The sequence below is a fragment of the Capra hircus genome, chromosome 3, assembly GCF_001704415.2.
Source record: "Capra hircus breed San Clemente chromosome 3, ASM170441v1, whole genome shotgun sequence".
In the NCBI taxonomy this organism is placed as follows: Eukaryota; Metazoa; Chordata; class Mammalia; order Artiodactyla; family Bovidae; genus Capra; species Capra hircus.
The window spans coordinates 107,898,449-107,922,439 of NC_030810.1; the positions used below are offsets into that span (position 1 = coordinate 107,898,449).

The window sequence follows — 23,991 nt, forward strand, 5'->3', positions numbered from 1 at the left end:
TGAAGTTAACAGAAACTCAGGCTTCTTCCACCTCATTGCTCTACTTACTGTCAGGCTTCAATGTGAAACGCTACTGTTTTATCATGATACATTTCTGGGTAGCCTCCTGGAGGAAGGGGAAGACCTCTTCCCTTCTCCCCATTTTAAGGTGAATTCTCAGAAGTAAGAAACATCCACTACCCTTTTGCTGCTTCTTAGTAAGTAGACACAGAAACACACCAACCAAATGTACAAGAAAAGCTGGGGCATGTATTTAGTTTGGTGATAATGTGCTTAGCTAAATATCCGATTTTGTTATTAATGAATTTGGGGAGGCACCTAGAAGCCTTTGTTAAGGGCAAACCATAGAACAACATACGGCTTCCCTGATAGCTCAGCTGGTAAAGAATCTGCCTGTAAAGCAAGAGACCTTGGTTCGATTCCCTGGTTGGGAAGATCTGCTGTAGAAGGGATAGTCTTACCCACTCCAGTGTAGCATTTCCTGTTGAAGCTGACAGTAAGTAACAGAGCAATGAGGTGGAAGAAACCTGAGTCTCTGTGAAGTTCATGTAGCTATATAGGCTACTGTATAGTCCATAGTGTCGAAAAGAGTCGGACACGACTGAGCGACTTTTACTTTCACAGAACAACAAGGAGTTAATGAATAAAATAAATCAGATATTTGTGACCCCATGGACACCAGGCTCCTCTGTTCACGGGATTTTCTAGGCAAGAATACTGGAGTGGGTTGGCATTTCCTTCTCCAGGGAATCTTCCCGACCTAGGGATCGAACCCAGGTCTCCCGCATTGTAGACAGACACTTTACCATCTGAGCCACCAGGAAAGTCCATTAAAGGTGACTAGGAAGAGCTAAAACAACTTTATTAAAGCTTTAAGAATCCTTTATCTTAATTTTTTTTTGTTTATTGACAAGAATAAATAATATCTATGTGTAGAGAGATTTAAAAGAAATAAAAAATACAAGTTAGAATATGAAATGATAAAAATACTGTGTTCATTTGGCAGTGTTTTTCCTTTCCTAGTGGTACCTAAAATAATGGTGTACTTAAATTGATGACATCTTTTGTAACATAGTATGATGAACTATGATAACAATACAAGTTAATATGAAATAGTATTATATAAAATAAGGCAACAGAATATAAATCTGATAATGCTGCTGCTGCTGCTAAGTCTCTTCAGTCGTGTCCGACTCTGTGTGACCCCATAGACGGCAGCCTACAACGCTCCCTCGTCCCTGGGATTCTCCAGGCAAGAACCCCGGAGTGGGCTGCCATTTCCTTCTCCAGTGCATGAAAGTGAAAAGTGAAAGTGAAGTCTCTCAGTCGCGTCCAACTCTTAGCTACCCCATGGACTGCAGCCTACCAGGCTCCTCCATCCATGGGATTTTCCAGGCTAGAGTACTGGAGTGGGGTGCCATTGCCTTTTCCGAAATCTGATAGTAACTGCACCCAAAATTTTGCATAATTTTCCTCTTGGTCATTATCCTAAACAACTTAAATCTTAATACATGGCTGTCCCTTGCTATCACAGCACATCTTTCTTACTCCTGGTATCTAACTCTTTGGACTATTTGGGCAGCTCCATTTCTCAGCCTCCTGGAACCCACTGACCCATCGTTAGCTTTCCTGGTGTGTGTGTGTGTGTTGGCTTCCTTGCTCCAAAATCTAATGATCAATTGCAGTTCACTCTAGAGTTTTTCAAAGTGTGAAAGTGAAAGATGCTCATTCATGTCTGACTCTTTGCGACTCCTTGGACTGTAGCCTGTTCATGGAATTCTTCAGGCAGGAATACTGGAGTGAGTAGCCATTCCTTTATCCAGGATAACTTCCAGACCCAGGGACTGAACCCAGGTCTCCTGCACTGTAATCAGATGCTTTACCACTTGAGCCAGCAGGGAAGTGTTAGGAAAATACATATATATTTGGGGGAGGGGTAGAAATGTTATTTTTTCTTTTGTTTTCCCTATCATTGGAATCTAGCAAAAAAACCCCCAACTTTATCCAAAAGGCAGAGTGGCTTGCTAAATTTTTCTTTGATACCATCTTATATGGCAAAGTCTAGAAAGGCAAAAACTACAGTTCTTAAATTTTTTTGCAGCTAGACTTTGCAGTTCAGTTCATTTGCTCAGTTGTGTCTGACTCTTTGCGACCCCATGAATTGCAGCATGCTAGGCCTCCCTGTCCATCACCAGCTCCCGGAGTTCACTGAAACTCATGTCCATCGAGTCAGTGATGCCATCCAGCCATCTCATCCTCTGTTGTCCCTTCTCCTCCTGCCCCCAATCCCTCCCAGCATCAGAGTCTTTTCCAATGAGCCAACTCTTCGCATGAGGTGGCCAAAGTATTGCACTTTCAGCTTTAGCATCAGTCCTTCCAAAGAACACCCAGGACTGATCTCCTTTAGGATGGACTGGTTGGATCTCCTTGCAGTCCGAGGGACTCTCAGGAGTGTTCTCCAATACCACAGTTCAAAACCATGAATTCTTTGGCGCTCAGCCTTCTTTACAGTCCAACTCTCACATCCATACGTGACGACAGGAAAAACCATAGCCTTGACTAGATGGACCTTTGTTGACAAAGTAATGTCTCTGCTTTTGAATATGCTATCTAGGTTGGTCATAACTTTTCTTCCAAGGAGTAAGCGTCTTTTAATTTCATGGCTGCAATCACCATCTGCAATGATTTTGGAGCCCCCCAAAATAAAGTCTGACACTGTTTCCACTGTTTCCCCATCTATTTCCCATGAAGTGATGGGACCAGATGCCATGATCTTCGTTTTCTGAATGTTGAGCTTTAAGCCAACTTTTTCACTCTCCTCTTTCACTTTCATCAAGAGGCTTTTGAGTTCCTCTTCACTTTCTGCCATAAGGGTGTTGTCATCTGTATATCTGAGGTTACTGATATACAAGATTGCTGGAATCTTGATTCCAGCTTGTGCTTCTTCCAGCCCAGGGTTTCTCATGATGTACTCTGCATAAAAGTTAAATAAGCAGGGTGACAATATAGAGCCTTGATGTACTTCTTTTCCTATTTGGAACCAGTCTGTTGTTCCATGTCCAGTTCTAACTGTTGCTTCCTGATCTGCATATAGGTTTCTCAAGAGGCAGGTCAGGTGATCTGGTATTCTCATCTTTTGAAGAGTTTTCCACAGTTTATTGTGATCCACACTGTCAAAGGCTTTGGCATAATCAATAAAGCAGAAATAGATATATTTCTGGAACTCACTTGCTTTTTTGATGATCCAGCGGATGTTGGCAATTTGCTCTCTGGTTCCTCTGCCTTTTCTAAAACCAGCTTGAACCATCTGGAAGTTCATGGTTCACGTATTGCTGAAGCCTGGCTGGGAGAATTTTGAGCATTAATTTACTAGCGTGTGAGATGAGTGCAATTGTGCAGTAGTTTGAGCATTCTTTGGCATTGCCTTTCTTTGGGACTGGAATGAAAATTGACCTTTTCCAGTCCTGGTGCCACTGCTGAGTTTTCCAAATTTGCTGGCATATTGAGTGCAGCACTTTCACAGCATCATCTTTTAGGATTTGAAACAGCTCAACTGGAATTCCATCACCTCCTCTAGCTTTGTTTGTAGTGATGCTTTCTAAGGCCCACTTGACTTCACGTTCCAAGATGTCTGCCTCTAGGTGAGTTTGTAAATTACGTTTCACCAATTAGATGTACTCATGTGACACTTATGGGAAGGTTTTTTACCTATATTTGTAGCTAAACTTTCTTTGATAGAAATAAACTTATTTAGCTGATCTCTTTCATTTTAAGTGAATTTTGGTGGTCTATGGTTTTCAAGGAATCTATTCATTTCTTCAGAGTTGTTAAACTTTATGACATAAAGTAATTTGTAACATTCCATTATTGATCTTTTAACATCTATAAGGTCTGTAGTTATGTCATCTTTTTCCTTTCTGTTATTATTAATTTGTTTCTTTCCTCTTTTTTTTTCTTTTTTTTTTACTGACTAGTCAGGCTAGAGTTTTATCAGTTTTATTGATCTGTTCATTAATGTCCTTTTCCTATTGATTTCATTTGAACTTTGTTTTGGGTTAAAACTAAGTTACTTGGAAATTTTTCTGATCCATTAGAGGTTTGATTTTAAGTCTTGTTAGGTACAATCAGTGCAAACTTTGGGGTTAATTTTGACTCACTGCTTTAAATAACACCATCTTAACACTTTACCGAAGTACTGTTGTTCATTTGCTAAGTTGTGTCCAACTCTTTGCAACCCCATGGATGATAACCTGCCAAGGTTCCTCTGTCCTTGGAATTTTCCAGGCAAGAATACTGGAGTGGGTTGCCATTTCCTTCTACAGAAGTACTGAAGTACTAGAGAGGTTCCAAATCTGTGGACTTCTCTGTGCAGCTTTTTCCTGTCTGCAGCTCTGCCCTGTGAAATATGACCACCTTGTTGCAACCACATGGACTATAGAGTCCATGGAGTTCTTTAGGCCGGAATACTAGAGTGGGTACCTTTTCCTTCTCCAGGGGATCTTCCCAACCCAGGGATCAAACCCAGGTCTCCTGCATTGCGGGCAGTTTCGTCACCAGCTGAAGCACAAGGGGAGCCCTTGGCCTTTCTGAATTCCTAACTCTGCATCCTCAACTCAGGGAGATTGCCAGGCTCTACATGTAACCCTTTCCCTGGATGCAGCTTAAAAGCTCTCTTCAAGAAATGAACTGGGAGTAATTGACTCACCTTGCTTATTCCTCTCTCTCAGAGATCGCTGCCCTGTGCTGCTTTATGGTCAATGTCCAAACGTTGTTTCATATAGATTTCCTACTTTTTTATATTTTGTTTTTAATTGTATGATTATCACTTTATAATATTATGATTGGGGGAGCCTGGTGGGCTGTTGTCTCTGGGGTCTCACAGAGTCGGACACGACTGAAGCGACTTAGCAGCAGCAGCAACATGAAACAACCATAGGTATACATATGTCCTCTTCCTCTTATTCCCTCCTCCCACCTCCCTCCCCTGTCCACTTTTTTTAGCTGTGTCAGGCCAGAATAAATATGGTTCTTGTTTTTCCATCTTGTCTGGAAGAGGAGTTCCACTTATGTGACCTTTGGAAGTCAAATAAATAAAGAGGTTTTCCTACTTCATTTCTGTTCACTGGCAAATAAAGTTGTGGAGAAGTAAGGTTTTTCTGTATTCCAGTTTCCATTCTCCAAACCTTTGTGTTCATAGTAGCTGTGGTTAGCAGTGATAGAAGAATCTCTCTCACTCCAGCTTCCCTGGATTACAACCACTGTATTGAACTTGGATTTGAATTCAGTAGATTAAAGATCCCTCCTTCCCTTAATCACCACCATGACTCAGTTGTAAAGTGTTCTGTGTGCTAATCATGTTTTAAAAATTTTCTATATTTTATAATGCTTTGGCATCTTGAGGTCCTTACCTGCCAAGGAGAGACTGCCCCTTCCAGGGATAACTAATTCCATGAGATAGTAAACTCTCCTTTAAGCAAACCTTTCATATGCAGATTCAGTTCAGTTCAGTTCAGTCGCTCAGTTGTGTCTGACTCTTTGAGACCCCATGAATTGCAGCACGCCAGGCCTCCCTGTGCATCACCAACTCCCGGAGTTCACTCAGACTCACGTCCATCGAGTCAGTGATGCCATCCAACAAATCCAAATCGCATATTCCAACCACCTCCATTACTAACTCTCACATACCAAGTCAATATTTCCCTACCCTTAATCACCCCAAGACCAGGTACCAAACAACTAGTTGTTGTTCAGTCACTAAGTTGTGTCCAGCTCTTTGGAACCCCATGGAATGCAGTGTGCCAGGCTTCCCTGTCCTTCACTGTCTCCCAGACTTTGCTTAAATTCATGTCCATTGAGTCAGCGACGCTATCTGACCATCTCATCCTCTGCTGCCCCCTTCTTTTTTTGCCTTCAATCTTTCTCAGTATCAGGGTCTTTTCCAACCAGTCAGCTCTTTGCAACAGGTGACCAAAATATTGGAGCTTCAGCTTCAGTCCTTCCAATGAATATTTAGGGTTGAGTTCCTTTAGGATTGACTGGTTTGATCTTCTTGCTCTCCAAGGGGCTCTCAAGAGACTTCTCTAGCACCATAATTTGAAAGCATCAATTATTTGGCTCTCACCTTTATGATCCAACTCTGGATCATAACTGGAGACTACCCTTATAACTTATTTTGTTTTTATTGTTGTTAGTAGCTAAATCATATCTGATTTTTTTGTGACCCCCACAGACTATAGCCTGCCAAGATCCTCTGTCCATGGGACTTCCCAGGCAAGAATACTGATGGAGGTTGCCTTTTCCTTCTGCAGGGGATCTTCACAACCCAGTGATCGAACCTGTGTCTCTTGCATTGGCAAGACAGTTTGTTACCACTGAGCCACCGGGGAAGCCCATTTATAACTCATAACTCACTGAAATTATTCAAATAACCCAATTCTAAACTATTTACTTTGCCCTGCCTTGCCTTTCCTGTGGAAATCACAGTAGAGTCTTATGCCCATGCTGTCCCCTTATTCCTTCTCTCTCATGACTGCTCTTGATTTTATTGATGTGGACTTGAATGATGTGGTATGCCCCCTTCTCTTGAGAATTGTAAGTAATAATTTCTTCCAGCAGAGGCAATTGTCTCTGTGTCTGTCACATTATTATACTTGATTAAATGAAATCTTGGTCCAAGTTAAAACATCCTGGGAGTCATTTCTGCAATTCTCAACCTAGACTGTTCTCTCCACCTTCCAACAGTTTTGTAACACTCCATTGCTTGTAATGAAATCTCTTATTGCCTAAAACACTTATTCATCTCATTCATCACTGACTTCATCATGCAGCCACATGAAGGAGATGCTATAAGAAAAATATTCTTGGTTTTAAAAGCTATATCCCATGGTAATATTAAAAGTCACATGCTTAAGACTAAATGAGTGGTGACCTCTCTGGTGGTCCAGTGGTTAATAATCTGCCTTGCAATGATGCAGAGAATAAGGGTTCAGGTCCTGGTTGGGGAACTGAGATCTCACATGCTGATGGGCAACTAAGCTGCAATTACTGAGCCTGCAATCTGGAGCCTGTCTGCCACAACTAGAGAAGCCCATTCACCTCCAGATAGCCATATAAATAAATATTTTTTAAAAAGACTAATTAACCTCCAATTAAAATAAATAAATTTATATTTAAAAAAAGACTAAATAAGTGAAGGGGATGGTAGAATGGAGAGCATGAAAGGGCATAGAATATTTCACTGGTAGAAAGCGTCAACTACAAATTGGCCCTTTCCCTCTGCCTCTGCAAGTATAGCACAAGCTGCTGACCTTTAACACACTCTGAAAGTTCAGGGATCAGGAAAGAAGCACTCTGTGTCCTGGGAAAAACTGGCATAGTAGGCCTTCAGATAGATATTTTCAGGAGAAGATTTTATGAGCCCAATTCTTACATCTCCTCATACCTAGAAAAGTACTAAAATCTTTCATGGTGATACTGCTACTTGTGGCTAGCAGCAACTTTCTGCAAAAACATGTGCTTGATTGCATGCATTCACCCTTCACCAAAATCACATGCATAATAATTCTTCCTTACTCCTTGACTCTTTGAAGCAGTCAAAGCTATCTGAATTGCTGCCTCTTGGGCTATAGGCCTCATTTTGCCACAAATAAAACTTAACTTACAATGCACTCTCACACTCTGCATTGTTTTCAGTCAACAAAGCTTACATAGTCTCAGAATATTAAGAACAGTGCTGACATGACGTGAGCTCACGTCCAAGGGCTTCAGCTAAGATCATGCTTCATTTTCCAGGATTAGCCAAGAGACCACTAATTCTCTCTGAAGTTTTTTAAAGTGCTTTCTGGAATAACAGAGCTTCCTAGTGTTTAGCAAGACAGGGGACTGGGCCAGTGAAGTGTGTAAAATTGTTGAATCTCAAAAGTTTTTGATATTATAGAATCTACTATATGGATATTCAGATAGATTCATCACTTCTATATGATATTCAAAAATTCTGGAAATATAGATACTGCTGTAATATTATGTGAAGGTTGAAGAGATTGTTAACATAATACCATTAGTAGCCAAAATAGCCCTGGCCCATCTTTGGACTCAGGATGTGTGTGAGAAGGGTGGACTAGAGTCTTGACTGTCTTGAGTCAAAAATTAAAAAAAAAAAGCATTTCCAATAATGAGTACAGTGTGTCCTGGACAGCTGTTCCCTCCAGTGGCTGCACAACCTTTTAGCTGACATCACTATGAAGGTCCTTATCAGCAAGGGCCTCCATCTTGGAGGTGGCTTGTGACCACAGATATTAGTCTGCTCCTACTTTAAACAAGGTCATATAATTCTAGGAAGGGCTGCAGCATAAGCAGAGTTCCTTGCAAGGCTAGGAGTGATTGAGATTATAGAATAGGCCAGAGACTGTCAAAATTTTTTTTTTTTTTTCTGTAGGGGGCCAGATAGTAAATATTTCAGGCTTTGTGGGCTGTGTTGTCTCAGTTGCAATAGCTCAATCCTGCTTCTGTGGCACAAAAGCAGCCATAGGAAAGAAATGAATGAGTTCACCTGTGTCCTAATAAAACTTTATTTATAATATTAAAATATGCATTTTGTATACTTTTATGAATTATGAAATATTATTTTTCCCCAATCATCTAAAAGTGTAAAAATTATTTTCTTTAACACACTGGATGTGTAATGGAAGCAGATAATTATTGTTTCAGGTGTGGTTGTGGTATTTCAAAATACCTATAGATAAAAGAATAAGATGCCTGGATTTGGTTCAGAACATGAGTGAGTGTGTAGAGGAGCAGGTCAAGCCCAAGGGAGGAGGGGGGTGGGTCCAGTTAGGTTCATCATGCCATTCTGTCTTTTCTGTATATGTCAATTCTCCATAAGAATGCTTAAAAAATGGGGGAGCAGCAATATTCTGCCAAGTGACTTCAACTTTTTCAAGCTGTCATCTCCCAGGAGTATCATTTAACCCAAGAAAGGCTGGAAAGCTGTGGACTCAAGACCCTGGAGTGCCCTGCAGGCAAGTCATGGTCCCCCTACCCTGGCCTGGATACCATTGTCTTTCATCTTGGGCTGGCCAAGGAGCATCAAATAGAATATCTGGGTGACACTGCTTGCCAAGAGGCCATAAAACCATTCTTAGTCTATGGACCATTCAAAAAGAGATGACAGGCTGGAATAAGACCATGGGCTATAATTTGCTGACCCCTGGAACAAGGTAACTATCTATTTGTTAATTGTAGCTCTCCAGTGCACAGATGATCCAAAGTATGAAGAGAATAAAGAACATTCCTCATTATATCTGTTTTTGGTAAAAATTACTCATGGTTTACAGTTAATTTGGCCTCTAAGTGATTGAATGGTAGTCTTAGGTGGTGGTATAGATGGACTTGTGAACCTTTCTTACCTATTCTGATGGTAAATTTATGATATAATCAGAATTCATATTTGTCTTATTTTTACCAGGAAAGAAAACTCAACCAAATTAGCAGATTTAGAAAATTTTCAGAATAGTATTGAAAAGATAAATCACACTTTATAGAAGAATATAATTGAAAAAATAAAACCATTTATTTAGGACACAGCTGCTAGTGTTATTACAGTGAAGTCTATTTTTAAAAATTTAATTAAGCTAGTTGAGTTGAAAGTCCTTAAATCTAATTTTAATGTTTCTCTGTTCATACCTCTTTGAAGTATGAAACTATGAATCTGCACTCAGCTTGCACTTCCTTCACGGTTCCACATATTTATTGCATACCACAGATAGCATAGAAATTCTGGATCCTGTATACATAGCAATTCTCATTCATGGTTTCTGTGACACCTTGCAAATATTTTATTATGGATTTGTATTTGTCTGTTGGACTTCAGTTACAGATGGTTGAGTTAGTTATATTCCTTAGTCAATGGCATATTAGCATATTTAGTCTGGGAAAGAATTTTTTTTGTTTAACTGATTTATTGCCTTTAATCTCATTAGCCAACTCCATTCCCAATTTCATTCATAGGTAACTATTTTCAAGTGTTTCATAGGTAACTTTTTATTTATGTCCTTAATTGTTCTGTGTGCATGTGTTTAAGAGAAGGCGAGGGTGGGATGATTTGAGAGAATAGCATTGAAATATGTATATTGCCATATGTGAAATAGATCAGTAGTCCAAGTTCAATGCATGAAACAGGGCACTCAAAGCCGGTGCACTGGGACAACCCTGAGGGATGCGATCGGGAGGGAGCTGGGAGGGGGACTCAGGATGGGGGACACATGTATACCTATGGCTGATTCATGTCAATGTATGGCACAAAACCCACTACAATATTGAATGTAATTAGCCTCCAATTAAAATAAATAAATAAAAACAAAAAAATTTCACAAATGGTGTTTGATATATCTGTCATCTCTATTTATCTATCTCTTACTTTTTTTTTCCTAAACATTGTTTTAATATTTGTCTCTACTGCTACTCCTAAGTCACTTCAGTCATGTCCGACTCTGTGCGACCCCACATACAGCAGCCCACCAGGCTCTGCCATCCCCGGGATTCTACAGGCAAGAACACTGGAGTGGGTTGCCATTTCCTTCTCCAATGCATGAAAGTGAAAAGTGAAAGTGAAGTCACTCAGTAAGTGTCGGACTCTTCATGATCCCATGGACTACAGCCTACCAGGCTCCTCCATTCATGGGATTTTCCAGGCAAGAGTACTGGAGTGGGTTGCCATTGCCTTCTCCGTCTACTGCTACATGCACATCTAATTTGTTTTTTCTAATTGCTGCATAGTAACATATATGTCCACGACATAGCACTAATCAGGACAGATGTGTTTTTTATCTAGATTTTTGTGTGGGCAGGTGTGTTTTCCTAAACCCTCTAAAGCAAATTCTTCAATGCTGCTATCATTTTGGGCCTATTTTTTCCCCCAAGGACACTACATATTATCTTCATTTGGGCCAGATGTTCACATAGGTGTATCTGCTCATCCCACTAAGAACACAACAATCATTTAATTGTCCTTCCAGAAGAGCAATTGCTGATGTGCAGCGAATGACAGATAACTGATGCCCTTCTGCAGAACCACCAGCATCCCAGGAAACGAGGATACAAAAGAGGGGGTTACCCTCATTCAATCCATAGATGACAGACCTTTATTTTAAACACTAAATCAATAGTTTAAATAGATGTAGATTTCATGTGACAGCAGAGAGAGGAAGACTTGAGGCTTTACATTTTTCAGATGTGCACTTTTGCTGTGCTGACTGTTAAAAAGTTATGTGTAAATTCAAGAAGAAAGGCATTAGGAGTTTCTTAGCAGAGAGTAATCCCAGTTTACTAGAGATTTAATGAGATGTGACTCACAGAAATTTCTGGCTCCATCTGCTGTTAATTGAAAAGTCAGTAACACTCTTGTTGTGCTTCAGTGTGAATTTCCTGAATGCGAACCTAGTCATGTTAAATATGAACCTCACAGATGTTGTCTTATCACTATCATGGTATTTATCAGACATGGAAATAGCTTCTTTTATATTGTCCTGGATGACATTCTATGCATTCATTACACGGGAACAAGGCAACACACAGTATAGCCTTTCATATCAGGCAAATGTTTGTTTGTGATGACATTGAGCTCATAATGGCACATGTAAAGATATTTGGTACCCAGATTACTCTCCAAGGTAGCAGGTCATTGCTATTGTATCTAATCCCTACTATCTTGTTTTCTGCCTTTGGGATTCAGGCTCTGACTTGGGAATTCGGATCTTTGCTTTTCTGTGCTGACAATAAGAAGGCCATTGTCATCCAAAATTCAGACCATTACATATAGTCATTCCTTTTTTCCAGGAAATTTCACTCAAGCTGGGTTCGCATGGCTGACCCCCAGTCAACCTCCTGTCCAGGATCTGCAAACCTGCAAGTTCCTGCTACCACAACCAAAGCATGCCCAGGCAATTGGCAATGTCTTAAACAGGTCATCTAGCTCACAAAATTTCAGTGTTTCCTTGTTCCAATACAAACATTTTAAAGTCTACAGATTTCTCTTGAAATACCGCTTTAGTCAAAAATTGATGGACTTTCAAGGGAGGTTTCAATACATCTCTCACAATTATTAGTAAGTACAGTAGCCAAAAAAATCAGCATAGATATAAAAGATTTGAGCAACAAAACAAAAATATTAATCTAATTTACATAGAATCTACCTTCAGAAACCAGACAGTAAAACTGTACATCTCACAAGTTTTGATGTGCAATATTTTTATTGTTCTTTGGTCTTAAGTTTTTTTAAAAATTTTCAGCATATTTTCTCTTTTGACTAATAAATTCCCCAGAAGTAGGTTTGTAAACCAAGTATATGGAAATTTAAGCACTTACTTTTTTTGTTATTAACTTTAGGTTAGTGATGCTATGGTCAGAGAATGTGAACAGAGTTTATAAGCTACCTGTTCATTGAAAAGTATTGCAACTTTATGACTTAGAACATAGCCATTTATATATTTGATTCTTTTTTAATATAAATTTATTAATTTTAATTGGAGGTTAATTACTTTACAATATTGTATTGGTTTTGCCATATATCAACATGAATCCACCACAGGTATACACGTGTTCCCCATCCTGAACCCCCCTCCCACCTCCCTTCCCGTTGTATGCTTGAGGAGCTCATGTACTTCCTAATTTTTAGATGTAGAATTTTATACAGACCCAAATAACTTTTTTCAGGTTCATTGAGCTTTGCTTGACAAAATTATAATATGTTTAAAGTGCAAAACATGATGATTTGATGTACATACATATTGTGAAAGTCTTCCCACAACTGAGTTGATTAACACGTATATCACCTCACATTTTGATCTTTTTATGTAAGAGAGCCAAGTTCTACTGTCTTAGTGAATTTCAATTATACAATACAGTATTATCAACTCTAGTCATCATATACTGCCTTAGATCCTTAGAATTTATTTATCTTATAATTCAAAGGTTGTACCCTTTTACCAACTTCTCATTCCCCCATCCCATAGTTACTGGTAACCGCCATTTTATACTCTGTTGCTAATAACTTTTACTATGAACTTGACTTAAAAAAAATATTCCACATATGAATGATACCATTCAGTACTTGTCTTGTTTTTGTCTGGCTGATTTAGCATAATGCTCTCTGTGCTTACCTATGCTGTCACAAATGGAAGGATTTCTTTCTTTTTAAAGGCTGAATATGTTCCATTATATGTATTTTGTTATGATTTTTTTTTTAAGTTTGCCCTTGTTAAGTGGAGCATAAGGTGAGCTGATGTTCAACAACAGACCAGGAGAGGAATTGAAATAGAGGTTTACTACTCACAGGTCCTGGAGGTATTTGGCAAGCCTGGAGGGAACACAGAGAAGGTAATGACAACCCACTCCAGTACTCTTGCCTGGAAAATCTCATGGATGGAGGAGCCTGGTAGGCTGCAGTCCATGGGGTCGAAGAGTCGGACACGACTGAGTGACTTCCCTTTCAATTTTCACTTTCCACTTTCATGCATCGGAGAAGGAAGTGGCAATCCACTCCAGTGTTCTTGCCTGGAGAATCCCAGGGACGGGGGAGCCTGGTGGGCTGCCATCTATGGGGTCGCACAGAGTCAGACAGGACTGAAGCGACTTAGCAGCAGCAGCAGCAGCAGCAGCAGCAGCAGCAGCAGCAGCAGCAGCAGAGGGACCACATCAGGAGGTCAAGGTAGGGTGCATACAGAGAGCCAGATGTGGGGTACATGCCTTTATTAGGGTCTTTGGGTGGCATGCTTTGGGGTTCCCAGGTTAAGGCTGACTGGTCAATTAGAATCAAAAAAGTGGGAGTCTGGAAAGCCCCTCCAGGGTCATATTAAGTGGAAAACTGGAGGAAGGTTTTTCCAGTAGTCATGTACGGATGTGAAAGCTGGGTGATAAAAAAGGCTGAATGCTGAAGAGTTGATACTTTTGAACTGTGATGTTGGAGAAGACTCTTGAGAGTCTCTTGGATTGCAAAGAGATCAAACCAGTCAATCTTAAAGGAAATAAACCTTGAATATTCATTGGAAGGACTGATGCTGAAGTTGAATCTCAAATATTTTGGTCACCTGAAGCAAAGAGCTGACTCACTGGAAACGACCCTGATGCTGGGAAAGATTGAAGGCAGTAGGAGAAGCAGGTGACAGAGGATGAGATGGTTGGATGGCATCACCGACTCAATGGACATGAGCTTGAGCAAATTCCAGGAAACAGTGAAGGACAGGGAAGCCTGGCGTGCTGTAGTCCACCGGGTGGCAAAGAGTCAGACATGACTGAGTGACTGAACATCAACAAAGAGGAAGGCACTGGGAAGCAAGCAAAGAGAACTGCTGATCCCAGGCATTGCTGGAGAAGTCATATCAGGAATTTACATGTGACTCTATGGGCTGCAAATCAGGACATGTTCTTTCATGGGGTTAAAGGTTACTGCAGGTCCTGTGGTTAAACAAAATTTAGATTTTCATTTTCTTGATGATAATTCAAGTTGAGGAACTTTTAAAATACCTGTTTTCTTTGGAAAAATGTATATTCAGGTTCTTTGCCTATTTTTAATTGATTATTATTTTTGCTTATGAGTTGTATGAGTTCTTTGTATATTTTGGATAATAACTTCTTATTAAATATATCCTTTGCAAATATTTTCTCCCATTCCATAGGCTGTATGTTCGTTTAGTTGATGGCTTCATTTGCTACTTAGCAGCTTTTTAGTTGATGTAGTCCCAGTTGTTTATTTTTGCTTTTGTTGCCTTTGCTTTTGGTACCATTGGTGTTGTTCAGTGACTAAGCTGTGTCCAACTCTTTGCAACCCCATGAGCTGCAGCATACCAGGTTTCCCTGTCCTTCACTATCTCTCAGAGTTTGCTCAGCTCATGTCCATTGAGTTGGTGATGCTATCTCATCCTCTGCCTCCCTCTTCTTTTGTTTTCAATCTTTCCCAGCATCAGATTTTTTTCAGTGAGTTAGCTCTTCACATTAGGTGGCCAAAGTATTGGAGGTTTAACTTCAGCATCAGTCCTTCCAATGAATATACCAGATGAATTTCCTTTATAATTGACTGGTTTGATCTTCTTGGTGTCCAAGTGACTCTCAAGAGTCTTCTCTACCACAATTCACAGACATCAATTCTACAGTGCTTAGCCTTCTTTAATGGTCCAACTCTCACATGCATACATGACTACTGGAAAAACCATAGCTTTGACAATATGGGCCTTTGTTGGCAAAGTGATCTCTCTGCTTTTTAATACTCTGTCTAGATTTGCCATAGTATTCCTTTCAAGGAGAAAGAGTCTTTTAAATTCATGGCTGTAGACACTGTCTTCATTGATTTGGAGCCCAAGAAAATAAAATCTGTCACTGTTTCCACTTTTCCCCCAATCTATCTGACTTGAAGTGATGGCACCAGATGGCATGATCTTTGTTTTTCGAATGTTGAGTTTTTAGCCAGTTTTTTTCACTCTCTTCTTTCACTCTCATCAAGAGATTCTTTATTTCCTCCTCGCTTTCTTCCATTAGAGTGATGTCATCCACATATCTGAAGTTATTGACATTTTTATCAGCAATAATATATTAAAATAAATTATTGCCAATACCAATGTTAAGGTGCTTATCCCTGTTTTATTCTGTGGTTTTAACAGTTTTAGGTCTTACATCCAAATCTGTAATCAATTTTGAGTTGATTTTTATGGGCAGTGTAATACAGAAATCTAGTTTCACTCTTTTGCATGTAGATATCCCAGCACCATTTATTGAAGAGACTATCCTTTCCCCATTGTATATTATTGGTGCCTTCATCAAAAATTAATTAACCATATATGCATAAGATTACTACTGGGATTTCTATTCTATTCCACTGATCCATGTGTCTATTTTTATGCCAGTGCCACACTGTTTTGATTACTAAAACTTTGTAATGCAATTTGAAATCAGAAAGTGTGATGACTCCAGCTTTGTTCTTTCTCAAGTTTGCTTTGACTGCTCAAAGTGTTTTGTGGCTTTATATAAATTTTAGGATTGTTTGTTGTATTCCTATGAAAATTCCAATGAAATTTTGATAGGGATTTTACAAGATCTAATACCAGACCACCTAACCTGCCTCTTGAGAAATCTGTATGCAGGTCAGGAAGCAACAGTTAGAACTGGACATGGAACAACAGACTGGTTCCAAATAGGAAAAGGAGTATGTCAAGGCTGTATATTGTCATCCTGCTTATTTAATTTATATGCAGAGTACATTATGACAAATGCTGGACTGGAAGAAACACAAGCTGGAATCAAGATTGCTGAGAGAAATATCAATAACCTCAGATATGCAGATGACACCACCCTTATGGAAGAAAGTGAAGAGGAACTCAAAAGCCTCTTGACAAAAGTGAAAGAGGAGAGTGAAAAAGTTGGCTTAAAGCTCAACATTCAGAAAATGAAGATCATGGCATTCGGTCCCATCACTCCATGGGAAATAGATGGGGAAACAGTGGAAACAGTGTCAGACTTTATTTTGGGGGGCTCCAAAATCACTGCAGATGGTGAGTGCAGCCATGAAATTAAGAGACGCTTACTCCTTGGAAGAAAAGTTATGACCAACCTAGATAGCATATTCCAAGGCAGAGACATTACTTTGCCGACTAAGGTCCATCTAGTCAAGGCTATGGTTTTTCCTGTGGTCATGTATGGATATGAGAGTTGGACTGTGAAGAAGGCTGAGCGCCAAAGAATTGATGCTTTTGAACTGGGGTGTTGGAAAAGACTCTTGAGAGTCCCTTGGCCTGTAAGGAGATCCAACCAGTCCATTCTGAAGATCAGCCCTGGGATTTCTTTGGAAGGAATGATGGTAAAGCTGAAACTCCAGTACTTTGGCCACCTCATGTGAAGAGTTGACTCATTGGAAAAGACTTTGATGCTGGGAGGGATTGAGGGCAGGAGGAGAAGGGGATGACTGAGGATGAGATGGCTAGATGGCATCACTGACTTGATGGATGTGAGTCTGAGTGAACTCCGGGAGTTGGTGATGGACAGAGAGGCCTGGCATACTGCAATTCATGGGGTCGCAAAGAGTCGGACATGACTGAGAGACTGAACTGAACTGAACTGAATGATTATTTTGGGTAGCATGGATATTTTAACATTATTAATTCTTCCAACCTATGAATATGGATTATCATCCCATTTATTTTTGTCTTCAATTTCTTTTACCAATGTCTTATTTTTTTTTACAATTTCATAATAGAGATTTTTTTAATGTAAATATTGTAAAAGTGATTCATACTGTAAAAATATAGACTCATAATAGGTAACATAAGATGGAAAGTAAAACTCCTCCTTCTCATTCCTTTAATCTTCTAGTGTCACAACTATAAACACAACAGTTTCTTTAAAATATTGGAATTTATATATCCTAACAAGTCACAATGTTTTGTTTCTTCTGTATTGGTTTGTTTTACGTAGTGTTGAGATACATTTGAAATATTAAGCATCATTACTGTTAGAGTAGCAATGAAACAATTTTATAATAAATTATAGTTAATGTTGGGTTTCAAAAGTCCTATTTTCTTCACATTTTATGTTTTCTCTTCCTCATTAAAATAATATTGTTCAAAACATATCCTACCCCTATTGATCACCAAGATTTTATAGTCTTGTCTTGCAAACGCAGTACCTATATAATTAAACAGTTGATAAACATACAGAGGTTGAGCACAAATAAAGCCCACAATGTACTTCTGTGTAATGTATGTACTAACAGGTTGATTTTGTCTTTGTTACATTTGACAGCAAGAAAAAATTAATTTGTTCTGTTCATTGCTGTGATTAAACAAAGAGTGGGTTTTCTTTCAGCTTCAGAGAGTAGATATTCTGAATGCTTTTTATTTGCAGCATGTGATGGAATTAATTTCCAAGAACATGGTAATACTGTACCCTTAATTAGAAATTTGGCAAAACTCAAAATTATATCACCCAGTATTAAACTACTAAGGAGGATCAGGTAAGAAGCAATTAGCCAAATATAAAAGGCTAAGCTGTCCATTCTTTAAGATGCTACTTCTACATTTACCTGAACTATGTTAAGTGATATGAAGAGGCCAATAGATGTCAGCAGATTATATGTTACTTTTATCCAGTCCTTGATAAATGATTTCTTTTTTTAAGTTCATATGGCCCTGTTTGAACACTAGCCATGAGTACTGTGATATACCACAAGGTAGAGGTTATTTTTTCACTGTTGATATTTAGTACACCAACCCCTGTGCCATACAAAATTACTCTTACCAATGGGGTAAAATCAAGGCTAGTTGGTATAATACAGTAATGCTGATGGCCACAATCAAGGGTTTATTTAGGGGAAAAGTAATCAAAACCTGTGATGCTATGAATTTCACAACTATTAAGGTAAAGGAAAGGTTCCATTGAACTCGATACTCAGTTAAATGTTCCTGGGATCCTACAGGTCTTATAATAATTAATCATCTCATTCCTAGGAAGACTAATGGCCAGAGTACAGTGACTTTGTAAAATAAAATCTGGACCCTTTGTATATTTTCTTCTAATCTTTGGAGAAATCATTGCAGTCCTCAAAAGAAATCCTCCTATTTCAAAATCCATTGCTCCTATCCCATAGAGCCCGATTTTAGGAAGTCTTCTAGGAAAACATCAGAGAAGGCGATGGCACCCCACTCCAGTACTCTTGCCTGGAAAGTCCCATGGACGGAGGAGCCTGGTAGGCTGCAGTTCATGGGGTCGTTAGAAATCAGACACGACTGAACGACTTCACTTTCACTTTTCACTTTCAAGCATTGGAGAAGGAAACGGCAACCCACTCCAGTGTTCTTGCCTGGAGAATCCCAGGGACAGGGGAGCTTGGTGGGCTGCTGTCTCTGGGGTCGCACAGAGTCGGACACGACTCACGTGACTAATTAGCAGCAGCTAGGAAAACATGGGAAGTTTATAGCCAAAATGGCAACAGCAGTAAATGCACTGTCAATTACATGAAAACAAGAGATACCTGGAATGTATTCTGAATCCAGACTGACTTTCAGGAATTTTCGAGGCAAGCATTCTGACATATCAAGTTTTCTTGCAGCATATTTTATAGAACAGCCCGGCCCCAAAGATAATTACAAGATGCTCAAGGAGAACAAATGTAGAGAAAATGGTCAAAATTGTTACCAGGGGAACTATTAAGAAAGCAAAGTCAATGAAGAATCATGTTCTCCAAGTGTGTGAAGAAAAAGATAAGTGCTGTGAGAAAATGATCCTGAGCCCTCTGCACAGGATGAGAAGTGTAGGCAAGCCCAAGTCCTCAATGATTTCCAGAATGCTTGTTCCATTGTGGTCACTGACAAAAGATTCCTTCATCTGCTGTTGAGAATTTTTCTTCTTATCCAGGGTTTCAAAATATTTTGTCCACCAGAGAGCCCCCAATTCTGGATTCTCATGTCCCTGATGAGCCAGGGATGCCCTGCGCTGAATGTGTGCTCTGCCCCAGGGGAGGAGCTGCGGGTTCTGGCCACTTATCCAGAGTGTCAGTTCATGGCTCAAGTGTCTCATGGACCTGAATATACTGACCTTTTACCTCCTTGGTTAACTTTATTTGCAAGAATTTTATTCTTTTTAATTTTATTGTAAAGGGGATTGTTTTCTTAATTTCTTTTTCCAGGAGTTCATTGTTAATATTTGGAAATGCAACTGATATTTTGTATATTGATTTTTGCACCTTTCAATTTTACTAAATTTGTTTATTAGTTTCAGTTTTTTTGGTTGAGTTTTTAGGGTTTTCTATATATAAGATTGTCGTCTGCAAATAGAAACAATTTTACTTTTTTTCTAATTTAGATGCCTTTAAATTTTTCCTTATCTAAGTGCTCTGGCCAGAAAACTTCAGGTACTATGTTGACTTAAAATGGCTAGAGTGTGTATCTTTGTTTTGCACCTAATCAAAGAGGAAAAGCTTTCAGGTTTTCAACACTGAGCATGATTTTAGCTGTTGATTTGTAATATACTGCCTTTACTATGTTGAAGTCTATTCCATCTGTATCTAATTTATTGAGAGTTTTTTTCCTTATCGTGAAAGGTTGCTGAATTTTGTCAAAGGCCTTTTCTGAATCTATTAAGATAATCATACAATTTTCAATTTTTATTTTGTTAATGTTGTGTATCACATTTATTGATTTGCATATGTTAAACCATCTTTGCGTTCCAGGAGTAAATCCCACTTGATCATGATGCAATATTCTTTTTTAAAAAATAGTTTTATTTATGTATTTTTGGCTGTGTTGGGTCTTTGATGCTGCTTGGGCTTTTCTCTAGCAGTGGCTAGTGAGGGTCACTCTTTGTTTTGGTGCCCCAGCCTTTTATTGCAATGCCTTCTCTTGTTGTGGGGCATGGGCTCCAGAGTGTGAGGGTTTCAGTAGTTGCAGCACATGAGCTCAGTAATTGCAGCTTGCTGGTCTTAAAACACAGGCTCAATAGTTGTGGTGCACGGGCCTACATGTGGGATCTTCTGGGACCAGGGATCAAGCCCATGTCTCCTGTACTGGCAGGCAGATTCTTTGCCATTGAGTCACCAGGGAAGCCCTGTGTAGTACTATTTTAACACAGGATTGAATTTTGTTTGTTCTTATTTTGTTGAGGAATTTTGTATTCATGTTCATAAGAGATATTGGCCTGTGGTTTTCTTTTCTTGTAGTGTCCTTGTCTGCCTTTAGTGTCAGAGTAATGTTGTCTTCATAAGATGAGCTTGGAAGTGTTCCCTCTTCAATTATTGAGAAGAGTTGGAGAAAGTTCGTGTTAATTATTTTATAAATTTTTGGTAGAATTTATCAGAGGTTTCTTTTTATTTTTGTGGAGGTTCTTGATTGCTGATTCAGTTTCAGTTGTTATTGGTCTGTTCAGGTTTTGTATTTTTTTTAATGATTCAGTCTTGGTTGGTTGGATGTTTCTAGAAATTTATTTGCTACTTTCTAGTATCTCAGAGAAGAAAATGGCAACCCATTCCAGTACTCTTGACTGAAAAATCCCATGGATGGAGGAGTCTGGTTGGCTGCCGTCTAAGGGGTCACACAAAGTCGGACATGACTGAAGCGACTTAGCAGCAGTAGTTCAGTTCAGTTCAGTCGCTCATTATCGTCTGACTCTTTGTGACCCCATGAATTGTAGCACGTCAGGCCTCCCTGTCCATCACCAACTACTGGAGTTCACTCAGACTCACATCTATTGAGCTGGTGATGCCATCCAGCCATCTCATCCTCTGTAATCCCCTTCTCCTCCTGCCCCCAATCCCTCCCAGCATCAGAGTCTTTTCCAATGAGTTAACTCTTCGCATGAGGTGGCCAAAGTATTGGAGATTCAGCTTTAGCATCAGTCCTTCCAAAGAACACCCAGGATTTATAGGATGGCCTTGTTGGTTCTCCTTGCAGTCCAAGGGACTCTCAAGAGTCTTTGCAACACCACAGTTCAAAGCATCAATTCTTCAGCACTCAGCTTTCTTCACAGTCCAACTCTCACATCCACACATGACTACTGGAAAAACCATAGCCTTGACTAGACGGAACTTTGTTGGTAAAGTAATGCCTCTGCTTTGGAATATGCTATCAAGGTTGATCATAACTTTCCTTCCAAGGAGTAAGCGTATTAATTTCATGGCTGCAATCACCATCTGCAGTGATTTTGGAGCCCCCCAAAATAAAGTCTGACACTGTTTCCACTGTTTCTCCATCTATTTCCCATGGAGTGATGGGACCAGATGCCATGATCTTCGTTTTCTGAATGTTGAGCTTTAAGCCAACTTTTTCACTCTCCTCTTTCACTTTTGTCAAGAGGCTTTTGAGTTCCTCTTCATTTTCTGCCATAAGGGTGGTGTCATCTTCATATCTGAGATTATTGATATTTCTCCCGGCAATCTTGATTCCAGCTTGTGCTTCTTCTAGTCCAGCGTTTCTCATGATGTACTCTGCATAGAAGTTAAATAAGCAGGGTGACAATATAGAGCCTTGATGTACTCCTTTTCCTATTTGGAACCAGTCTGTTGTTCCATGTCCAGTTCTAACTGTTGCTTCCTGACCTGCGTATAGGTTGCTCAAGAGGCAGGTCAGGTGGTCTGGTATTCCCATCTCTCTCAGAATTTTCCACAGTTTCTTGTGATCCACACAGTTAAAGGCTTTGGCATAGTCAATAAAGCAGAAATAGACGTTTTTCTGGAACTCTCTTGTTTTTTCCATGATCCAGAGGATGTTGGCAATTTGATCTCTGGTTCCTCCGCCTTTTCTAAAACCAGCTTGAACATCAGGAAGTTCACGGTTCACGTATTGCTGAAGCCTGGCTTGGAGAATTTTGAGCATTACTTTACTAGCATGTGAGATGAGTGCAATTGTGCAGTAGTTTGAGCATTCTTTGTCATTTCCTTTCTTTGGGATTGGAATGAAAATTGACCTTTTCCAGTCCTGTGGCCACTGCTGAGTTTTCCAAATTTGCTGGCATATTGAGTGCAGCACTTTCACAGCATCATCTTTCAGGATTTGAAAGAGTTCAACTGGAATTCCATCACCTCCACTAGCTTTGTTCATAGTGATGCTTTCTAAGGCCCACTTGACTTCACATTCCAGTTGTCTGGCTCTAGATGAGTGATTATACCATCGTGATTATCCAGGTTGTGAAGATCTTTTTTGTACAGTTCTTCTGTGTATTTTTGCCACCTCTTCTTAATATCTTCCACTTCTGTTAGGTCCATACCATTTCTGTCCTTTATCGAGCCCATCTTTGCGTGAAATGTTCCCTTGGTATCGCTAATTTTCTTGAAGAGATCTCTAGTCTTTCCCATTCTGTTCTTTTCCTCTATTTCTTTGCATTGATTGCTGAAGAAGGCTTTCTTATCTATTCTTGCTATTCTTTGGAACTCTGCATTCAGATGCTTTTATCTTTCCTTTTCTCCTTTGCTTTTCACTTCTCTTCTTTTCACAGCTATTTGTAAGGCCTCTCCAGACAGCCATTTTGCTTTTTTGCATTTCTTTTCGATGGGGATGGTCTTGATCCCTGTGTCCTGTACAATGTCACGAACTTCATTCCATAGTTCATCAGGCACTCTATCTATCAGATCTAGGCCCTTCAATCTATTTCTCACTTCCACTGTATAATCATAAGGGATTTGATGTAGGTCATACCTGAATGGTCTAGCGGTTTTCCCTACTTTCTTCAATTTAAGTCTGAATTTGGCAATAAGGTGTTCATGATCTGAGCCACAGTCAGCTCCTGGTCTTGCTTTTGTTGACTGTATAGAGCTTCTCCATCTTTGGCTGCAAAGAATATAATCAAACTGATTTTGGTGTTGACCATCTGGTGATGTCCATGTGTAGAGTCTTCTCTTGTGTTGTTGGAAGAGGGTGTTTGCTATGACCAGTGCATTTTCTTGGCAAAACTCTATTAGTCTTTGCCCTGCTTCATTCCACATTCCAAGGCTAAATTTGCCTGTTACTCCAAGTGTTTCTTAACTTCCTACTTTTGCATTCCAGTTCCCTGGAATATCTTTTTTGGGTGTTAGTTCTGAAAGTTCTTGTAGGTCTTAATAGAAGTGTTCAACTTCAGCTTCTTCAGCATTACTGGTTGAGGCATAGACTTGGATTACTGTGATATTGAATGGTTTGCCTTGGAAACGAACAGAGATCATTCTATCATTTTCGAGATTGCATCCAAGTACTGGATTTCGGACTCTTTTGTTGACCATGATGGCTACTCCATTTCTTCTGAAGAAATTCCTGCCTGCAGTAGTAGATATAATGGTCATCTGAGTTAAATTCCCCCATTCCAGTCCATTTTAGTTCGCTGATTCCTAGAATGTCAATGTTCACTCTTGCCATCTCTTGTTTGACCACTTCTAATTTGCTTTGATTCATGGACCTGACATTGCAGGTTCCTATGCAATATTGCTCTTTACAGCATCGAACCTTGCTTCTAACACCAGTCACATCCACAGCTGGGTATTGTTTTTGCTTT

The 23,991-nt window shown here is 39.6% G+C and overlaps 2 pseudogenes; both read right to left on the reverse strand.

Annotated features, from left to right (window-relative positions):
- LOC102169346 lies at window positions 11,346-13,024 on the reverse strand (annotated as a pseudogene).
- Window positions 17,627-19,554, reverse strand: LOC102169062 (annotated as a pseudogene).